Here is a 10,447-nt window from a genome sequence, read left to right on the forward strand (position 1 = left end):
AGTCGTGTCTGACCCTTCGTGACCCCATGGACTGCAGCCTACCAGGCTCCTCCGTCCCTGGGATTCTCCAGGCAAGAGTACTGGAGTGGGGTGCCATTGCCTTCTCTGTACATGATACTAACAGGATATAAATCAAGTACAGTCCAAAACCCAGTTACTGAAGGACACAAAAGAAAATGTGAAAAAACAAGGGAAAGAGCTTGATGGCCTGGTGAAAAGAACATTTTGTGATAATTTTAAGTACTTTACTCATTCATATCACATGACAAATTCCATCTTTATGTGTGTAATGATTTCTATTATTTAATTTTACCAAACGAAAGGATGATCTGAGACATTTTCTACAAAGATACTTGTATGATTCACCATCTATCCTGCTTTTTCATTCCTACGCCCCAAAATTATCCTCAGTATGAATACGTTGAAACCACTTATGCCTTTGGGCATACATACCTGGTCTTCTTACATGGAATGGTCGCCCTGATTTCGATACAACTCTCTCTCATACTTCAATAAACCCTTTCCTTACATATTCTCTCATAACAAAGACCTGTTCTAAGTTGTTTACAAAGTAACCACTGCCATCATTTACTTTACCTTTGCAATTATTTCTATCATCACGATATAATATGTGACAACGTGTTTGTGTATATGGAGGAAGCAAAGCTTCTATCAGATGTGCAACTAGAAATAAGTGACTTACAAATATCATGCATCTGAAATACAAAGAATAGAGATGAACTTCATGTGTTTGAGATCCTCCTTCAGAGGCCTATCTCTGCTTCCACTCAGTTAATCAAATGCAGATAACGTCATGGACCCAATGATACCCAGAGCGATACAGAGGTGGGGGTAAAGAAGTGAGGACATCAGAGCAGCTGAGAGTTTCTGGGAAGTCTTGAATATGCAAATTCAGATTTCACCTTGGCCTGGAAATATGCCAAGCACATTGGTAGAAGTCTGAAGATGTGACATGCCTGAGGATTGTGGGGAGAGTTATGGTGTATATAGTCATAACATCACACATGTCAGATACATTAAAAAATATAGAAACAAAAATGAATAAATTGGGGTAAAAATCTTTCACTCTTCAATTAAGCAAAATATCTGTGTAGGCCAATTTTAAGGCACAGTATTTGTTTTAGAAACAGGCATCAAGACTGGTGGAGAAACTCAAAGTTTAGTTATGAATAGCTGTGAACCAAACACAAAACTGATTCTCAATAAAAGAAAATAGAATCAGGTTACAATGAGAGCTTTTACTGCAGGAGCACTGTAATAGCTCAATTTGCTGGATACTACAAGTAAAATCACCAGGCAGCTGAACAGATGTGGCTATTTTATGTTCAGCTATGGCACACTCAAGACTTCCCTGGTGGTTCAGACGGTAAAGCGTCTGCCTACAATGCGGGAGACCCGGGTTCAATCCCTAGGTCGGGAAGATCTCCTGGAGAAGGGAATGGCAACCCACTCCAGTATTCTTGCCTCCCCCACCCCCCACCCAAAAAAGGGGCTCAAAGAAATATTGTGCTTCCCTGGTGACTCAGAGGTTAAAGGGTCTGCCTGCAGTGCTGGAGATCCAGGTTTGGCCCCTGGGTCAGGAAGATCCCCTGGAGAAGGAAATGGCAACCCACTCCATTACTCCTGACTGGAGAATCCCATGGACGGAGGAGTCTGGTGGGCTTCAGTCCACGGGGTCAAAAAGAGTCGGGACACTTTATTATATACTGGAGAAGAGATGATGTCATTTGGAGCAAATCATAAGAGACAGCGCCCATACATTAAAAAGTTGTTGAAAGGGTAAAGAGAAGGGGTTGAATTTAGACAAAGATCTGGTTATTTTGACAACTGGCATATAGTATAGTCTGTTTTTGCTGAATTTCACCAGCTCTTGCTTCTGTTTGTCTTCCTAAATAAAGTTAGAGGTGTTCTTGCAAGCAGAATTTAAGAAGGCTTCTGGTGAATTCTAGACTGTCTCTGAGAAATGTGTCCCTCATCACAAATACCTGGAGTGGGGGAGGATCCAGAAGGCTGCCACGCCCACAGAATTGCTTTTCTGTGCCTGCAAGGAATGCTGGAGCAGTTCTACAAAGGAGGCCAGACAAGTGCTTACAAATGAGGCACAAGGTAGAGTTCCTAAGGGATCCAACTACTTATTTCTTCCCTCCTTACCCACCCGTCGTTTCTCCTCTGTTGACACTCTGCAGAAGGGAAGTGTGGAAGAATGTATTATTTGTTTATAATTTTTCCTTCTATTCTCTGTATTGTGCCATAGTTTCACTAGGTAGATTACACTTCTCCATCCCATTGTCCTTGAAATTCGCCATATGACTTGCTCGGGCTAAGGGAAAATGGGCACAAGTGATCATTAATGAGTTCTGCACTGAGATATTAAAGGGCATTGCAAATTTCTGCCAAGGTCTTCTTGTATTTCTGTCATCTGCCATGAGAAGTGCATACCCCAGGAAGCTGCTGACTGCAAAATGAGACACATATGAGCAGACCTCAGTCTGATTCATAGCCTTAAGCAGAGCTGCCATAAGTGACACACAGACACATGAGCAAGAACATCAGTGGTATCTTAGTCAACCAGTAAGATTTAGGGGTGGGGTGTTTGCTATGCAGAAGCATCATAGCTTTAGAGGAATAACACATGAGGGTAACAGCCATTTACTTGGGACACACTCTTTGCCAAGCACCACTAACATTAGCTCCTTTAAATCTACAAAATTTCCTTCTGAGATCTGCTAATGCTTCCATCTTTCATGAAACATCTGCTCAGAGAAGGCAAGGACTCATAGCTAACAAGTGGCTGAGCCAGAAACTCAAATTCACATGTACCCATGTTCAAATATTGCATTGGCCAAAAAGTTCATTTGGGTTTCATTTTGGGTGACATTTCATGGAAAAACCAGAATGAACTTTTTGGCCGACCCAATACAATGATTGTTCCATGGCTTTTTCCTATTTTTCCTGCAGTTGAAACCACAGGTGATAGCAACACCACCACATAAAGCACAATTTCACTCTTTTATGAAGGGCACTTTCCCGGGTCTTTTCTCAATCCAATTCCTAATTGGGATACTTAAGTTCTGTTTAGCTCTGCTCTGGATTGAATCATAGCCCATGAGATTTGAAATGCTAAGTCTTCAGTTCGGAAAGTATTGTGCTTTAGAAACCACAGGAGGGCTTAAAATAGATTGGAATATTCTGAGGTTATAGGTAGGAGAGAAAATGTACCAGATAAAAACCAGTTGAGCCAGTGTTTTGAACTTTTCTTGACTAAACCAGACAGACTCCACAGAAACTACTCAGGATCCTCCCTGTGACCCCACTGCAAGAGACAACCATTCAGAAAGCACTGCCAGGATTGTTGCAGTGACACTGAGAAGGAAATATTTCCCGTCTCTGGCTGCCCATTAGAACCACTTGGAGACCTTGAGAAAGAAAAAAATTCTGGGCCCTGCTGACAAACAAACATAATCAACATTTCTGGGTGAGAAGCTGAACATTTTTTTTTGGTGGGGGAAATGTGAATTTTTTAAAGTTCTCCAGGTAATTTTATTTTCTTTGACCACACTGAGTAGTGTGTGGGATACTAGTTCCCAGATCAGGGGACAAACACTGGTCACTCACCCACCCCCGTCTACAGTGGAAGCTTAGAGTCCCAACCATTGGACCACCAGGGAAGTCCCCCCAGGTGAGTCTAATAGGCAGCCAGAGTTGTGACCCACTAAGCTACACTGGTGGACAAGGCAATGGCAACCCACTCCAGTACTCTTGCCCGGAAAATCCCATGGACAGAGGAGCCTGGTAGGCTGCAGTCCATTGGGTCGCAAAGAGCTGGACACAACTGAGCAGCTAAACACAGTGCAAGCTGTAATAGAAGATGGGCTTCCCTGGTGGCTCAGTGGTAAAGAATCCACCTGCTAATGCAGGAGATGTGGGTTCCATCCCTGGGTGGGGAAGATCCCCTGGAAGAGGGCATGGCAACCCACTCCAGTGTTCTTGCCTGGAGAATCCCAGGGACGGGGGAGCCAAGTGAGCTTCCGTGTCTTGAAGTGACTTAGCAGCAGCAGCAGCAGCAGCGATACCACATCCTTTAGTAGGTAGGGAAGTGATCTGAGTACATTTTAGGAGAGGCTGTAGAGCAACCAGTAGTCTCATCACTGCTAGTGGAAGTGCAAACTGGTACAACCACAAAGAAACTGTTTGCTAACAGTTGATACCTACTAAAGCTGAACACCTGCTTACCCTATGACCCAGTAATTCCTGGGTACATATCCCAAAGCAGTGCATACGTGTGTTGATAAAAGGACATGAATTTGGGTGTTTGTAACAGCACTGAACTGGAAACTACCCAAAGGTCCATCAACAGGAAAGCAGATAAACACATTCTAGTGTATTTATATTGCTGTGCAGCAATGAGAAGAAACAATGTATCACTACACAGAGTAATAAGGAAGGCTCTCACAAACAGAATGCGGACTCAGAGAAGTCAAGAAAAAAGAGAACAGGCTGTAAGTTTCTACTGTATAGAGTACAGAGGCAGGCAAAAGGAATCTCTGCTATTAGGGGTCAGGCTATTGGTTACCCCAAGGGGGAGAAGCTGTGTCTGGAATGAGTATTTGGGGGAGGGGGCTTCTGGGGTTGTGGGTAAAGATTTATTTACTTACTTGCGCTATGTGGCTTGTGGGATCTAGTTCCCAGACCAGGGATTGAAACCATGCCCCCTGCAGTAGAAACACGGAGTCCTAACCACTGGACTGCTAGGGAAATCCCAAGTCCTCTCTATTGATCTGGTTATTGGCCACAGCATGTTTCAAGTTCTGAAAGTTCAGTGAGCTTTACATTTAGGTTACATGCACTTTTCTGTATGTACACTATTTATCAATAAAAAATTTGCAAGGGTACTGAAAGTGAAAGTGAAAGTGAAGTCGCTCAGTTGTGCCCGACTCTTTGCGACCCCATGGATATTAGCCTGCACCAAGCTCCTCAGTCCATGGGATTTTCCAGGTAAGAGTGCTGGAGTGGATTGCATTTCCTTCTCCAGGGGATCTTCCCAACCCAGGAATCGAACCCAGGTCTCCCGCATTGCAGGCAGACGCTTTACCTGTGATCAAATATTACCTAGGAGATTTCATTGAATATTTTCAAATAAACAATGCATATTTAAGGAAAGCAGTCATTCCAGGCAATCAAAGAGTAAGTTTCTACTATCTCTAGTTCTTCCCCCGCTTTCCTGCTTTTTATCACAAATGCCAACCTGATGATTTAGTAACAATAAGAGGAAATGATCAACTGGGTCAGGTATCTGGAACGGGTTCAGTGTGCCTGCCTCCAGACAGGAGTTCAAAGGCAGGGTAACTAATGAGAGTTGTGTGAAGCTATGGTTGGTAGGAGGTATCAAAACAAAGGGTCCCTGGCTCACTCCGTTTGCATCTCCTGGAGCACTCACGAGGGTGTGGAAATAGCTTTCTTTTGTAGAAATCTTCAAGAATGAGGAATCTGAGGTCTCCGCTAAGAAGTGACTGACTCCACATGACACTCTGCCTAAGGGCAATCCCCTCTGAGGAGAGAGTCCTCACTGGAAGCAGGTGGACCAGCTCACAGTAGGAATTCTCACTACTCCTGCTCACCTGTATAAGCAACTCATCAGCCACCCCTTTATATTTGAGGGGTAGAGCCCAATCCACCATGGCCTGTTTATCCCACTTCTGCCTTGGAGAGAAAGATTTCATTAACTGTCACAAAGGCAATGCTTTACAAAGTGCCACTTTCTTTTTGCCTAAAAAGTATGCCTACAAAAACCTTTCATCACTATAGATTCTGTCAGCCAAGTTCTTTCTGGTAAGTTCTACAGGGAAGAACTATTGATTTCTAGCTCAAAAATTATAATCAAAACAGCCACAAAATTCACCTCTATTATCAGGCAAGACTTGAACCTGGCCATCTTACCAGGTTTTCTTTTTCTTCCTCTGTGCACTGCACAGAATTATGGATAACTAAATATAAGATAACTTTGGCAAATACTTTTCTTAGAATTCTGCTGATTATTCTCAGGGGGAAAGTCATATGCAAAGAAAGTAGGTTGACTTAGTTACTAAGTCTATTCATCAATCATTTAGTGACTTTGCTCCAGGTCTTATTTCCAGTTGCATTTTAAATTTCAATCTATTTTCAGGATCAGATTTATTCCCCCCTCCCTCTCCTCATCACCTCTCTCACCACAGAAGCCATGCTGGATTTACCCTTAGTCCCACTAAGCCCTTGTGGGAAAGACAGACTTCTGGTGAGAAGTGATGAGGGAGGAAGGGAGGAGGAGAAGTGTCCGACTCTGAGACCCCATGGACTGTAGCCGGCCATGCTCCTCTGCCTATGGAATTTCCCAGGCAAGAATACTGGAGTGGGTTACCATTTCCTTCTCCAGGAGATCTTTCGAAGCCAGGGATTGAACCTGTGTCTCTCACATCTCCTGCATTGGCAGGCAGGTTCTTTACCACTGAGCCATAAGGGAAGCCCGTCCTGGCCTTACCCGAGTTGATTTAAGGTCCCTTTCATCTGAGAGGCAAAAGAGGAAAGATCTCTGGATAGAGGGGTGACGGAAGACAAATTCTTAACCTGGTGTCTGCCCTGTGCCTCATCTGATGAGAGTTCTGGGGCCCCCTAGAGGGAGGGGTCAGTGCCTAATGGCTGAAGGTGCTCTGTTCATCAGAGGTTCTGACATGTTGGGCCCAAGAAGGGGTTAGGTGATTATTTTGCAGAGGAGATACAACATGAAAAGAAAATTTCTCAAGATAAAGTAAAAAAGGGCAAGAAGGGTTATGTTCCCCAGACCTACTCTTTCTGAGACCATAACATAGCACTGGGGCTATAGGACCTTAAAGTGAGTGCTGGAGAATGGCAAGTCATAGAAGAGAAAGAGAAATAGGTGCCTACCTTGCAACCACGAAGTACCAATAGGTACGTGAAAACAAACACAGCTCAGAAGAACATGGACAAGCGTTTTCCTAACTACCTGTAAGATACTTGCCCTGTGAAGTCCCAGGGGCATCGAGGAATTTCTAGTGGCAGTTGGAAGAGCAAGCCACTCAAAATGGCTGTGTTCTTGCTCTCTGTCTCTCCCCGGTCTGACTAGGGCCTACTCCACCTACACCCTACTCACAGGACAAACCTTCCCACCTCCTTGCCCCACGGCCCAGCTACCTATAGCTTAGCAAACGGCTGATGAGGAGTCGGCCCCTCAACTGCTTTCCGCGATCAGCCGTTGCCACGCAACGGTAGACTTGGGTGCCACGAATATGGGTTCTTATGTGCGCATGCGTGCGTGCTTGTGTGCGTGTGTGTTGTGTGCGTGCGTGCTTGCGTGGGCATCTGAGAGCATGTGCGGGTGCCTGAGCGCCTGCATGGGTGCGTGGGTACATATGTGCTTGCGTGTGTGTGGGTGCGTGGCTGCGTGCTTGGCCGCCAGCGTGCGTAAGCGGGTGCCTGAGTCCGTCCCTGCGTGGGTGCCTGTGTGCGTGGGTGCTTGCGTTACTGCACGCGTGCATGTTCAGCCATATCCCAGTCTTTGACTGAAGCCTGCCAGGCATTCTCCAGCTGAGCATAGCCATTTCCTTCTCCAGGGCATCTGCCTGACAGGAATCACCTGAGGTCAATTCCCATACAATTGGTAATCCTGGCTTCCCTCAGCCCCCAGCAGTGAAACCTGCCAACGTGTCGGTCTTGCCTGCTTGCTCCTGCGTTGCACATGATGGGATGTTGTTCCAGGACCTTGCTTGAGACAGACAGGGTCCTCCATCGGGTAAAGCATGATGTCTTCTTCTCTGTCGGTGAATTAGGGCCTTTTCATTGGTCGTTAAACTGGGCAAGTGAGGCCTTGCTGGCCTGTGGGATGCAGCAGAACAGCTGCTAAGTCGCTTCAGTCGTGTCTGACTCGGTGAGACCCCATAGACAGCAGCCCATCAGGCTCCCCCATCCCTAGGATTCTCCAGGCAAGAACACTGAAGTGGGTTGCCATTTCCTTCTCCAATGCATCAAAGTGAAAAGTGAAAGTGAAGTCACTCAGTCGTGTCTGACTCTTCGCGACCCCATGGACTGCAGCCTACCAGGCTCCTCTGTCCATGGGATTTTCCAGGTAAGAGTACTGGACTGGGTTGCCATTGCCTTCTCCAGGTCTTGGTCTAGGAATCCTTAATTTAGGCATAAATGTGTGTGTTTTTAAAATTTTATTTAGTTAGTTTTTGGTTGTGCTGGATTTTTGTTGCTGCTCAGGGGCTTTCTCTAGTTGAGGAGAGCCGGGGCTTCTCACTGCAGTGGCTTCTCTTGCGGAGCACTGGCTCTAGGGCACGTGGGCTGAGTAGTTGTGGTGCACCGGCTTAGTTGCTCCAGGGCATACCGACAGGGAGGGACTGAACCAGTGTACCGGCACTGGCAGATGGATTCTTTTCCACTACATAACCGGGGAAGTCCAGTTTGGGCATAAAAATGTGACATCATTCATTCCCAAACTGCTAAGATCTGGGAATATTTTAATTATTACACAGTAGGGTGTGTTGCCCAATCTCCTTGGAGAAGATTATACAGACGGTGTTTTGTCAAACTACTTCCATTATATAAAGGTGCTCTGTGGAAAGAATAGTCAATAATCAAAACAGTTTGAGAATACTGGATTAAATAACATTAAGTAGATGTCTTTACTGAAAACCTCATGTCATTAATGTGCTAATGGGGCAGTGAATCCTTGTGTCAATCAGGATATGCTAGGTTATGCTGCAACAAAAATTGACTCTAAAATTTCAGTGGCGTATATCAACAAAGGTTTATTTCACTAGTCCTGCCACACATCATCTTCTCTTTGGGACCTAGGCTGAAGCAACAGACTATTTGTCATTTGTTAGTATTCAAGAGAAATTTATCTTTACACAGAATAAAGTGCACAGGTCTAATGATTTTATATGTAGAAGTGCAAGGAAGTCAATGCCCGTGGGACAAACTCTGATCAGTGTAGACAGGAGACAGCAGAGAGTCAGCAGCTAAGTTCCCTATGCGTTCCCTCTCTGATGGGCTGTAATGGGGCACAGTTCTTTCTTTTCATCTTGGTACCAGGTGGACACACCTGAGAGAAGCAGCTGTTTCTCTCATAGAGTTTGATGGAAAGTTTGTTGGAAAGCAGTGACCAGTATCACAGGACATCATCTTATATTGAATATTGATTCATTTATTTGGCTGCTCAGAGTCTTTATTGTGGCACGTGGGATGTTTAGTTGTGGCGTGTGAACTCTTCTTTGTGGCATGTAGGATCTAGTTCCCAGACCAGGGACTGAACCCAGGCCCCCTGCTTTGGGAGTGTGGAGTCTTAGCCACTGGACCACCAGGGAAGCCCCTCACCTTGTATTTGAATCTCCCTCTTTTCTCCTCACTTTAGCTGCCATGGATTATACCTCCCACGAAAGCTTTAGCATTTAAACCTTTCTTCAGGCTCTGTTTTCCAGGGAACCCAGGATAACACAGTGTGGGAAAATACCAGGGCTTTCTGGTCTCATAGACCAGTGGAATTGTGCTATGTTAGGCCTCCTTGGTATTTCTCCATCTCACAAAGTACACACTCAGCTTTGCACATGCTGTTTCTCTATATGGAACATTCTTCTTTCAGACATATACATGGTTTATTTCCTCACCTCCTTCAGGTTGTTGCCCAAATATTGCCTACTTACTGAGACCATCCCTTCTCTCCTATTTAAATTTGCACACATATACTGCACTGTATTCCTTCACCCCTCATTTATTTTATTTATTGTTATTTCTAGAATAATAGCTCCATATTATATCTCATCATTCTTGGTAAGCTCCATGAGAGGAAAAGCATTCAGTAAGTATTTGTGGGGCAGCTGGGTAATGGATGAATGGATGGATAGAGTGATGGATGAATAGATGAACAGATGGAGCAGTCGGTGATAAGGAGCTGCTCTTTTTCATGGTTCAGGATCTCTGTAAACATGGTATAAATAAACTCCAGATGAACTTCAGTTTCAGGACTCATGGGCAGTTCAGAAAAGAACTGTTGAATCAAACTGTGCTGAATGTTTTCTTCAGTTACTCCCATCAATGGTAGAGCTAATCAATTTTGGAAGGCATCCTAGTATGCCTTCCAAACAGTCTCATTAGGCTCTTTGAAACTATTGATGTCAGAATATAGCACTCTTATCCCTTCCTTTTTCATCATTAATTAATGGGTTAAATGTCCACTATAGCAGTGTTATGGAGAAGGCAATGGCACCCCACGAAGAACGTGGCCTGGACTGTCGGCTAGTTGCATCTCATTCCATCTGATGCTGCTGAGGCCTGGCCATCAGTGTGCGTTTGAGGGAGACAACAAAAACCCACTGAAAAGACGGCTGGAGAGCTTGCTAAGTTTAGAGACATCCATTAATGGACTCTCGTTTTT

The sequence above is a fragment of the Bison bison genome, unplaced genomic scaffold (assembly GCF_000754665.1).
Source record: "Bison bison bison isolate TAMUID 2011002044 unplaced genomic scaffold, Bison_UMD1.0 scf7180017863392, whole genome shotgun sequence".
Taxonomy (NCBI): domain Eukaryota; kingdom Metazoa; phylum Chordata; class Mammalia; order Artiodactyla; family Bovidae; genus Bison; species Bison bison.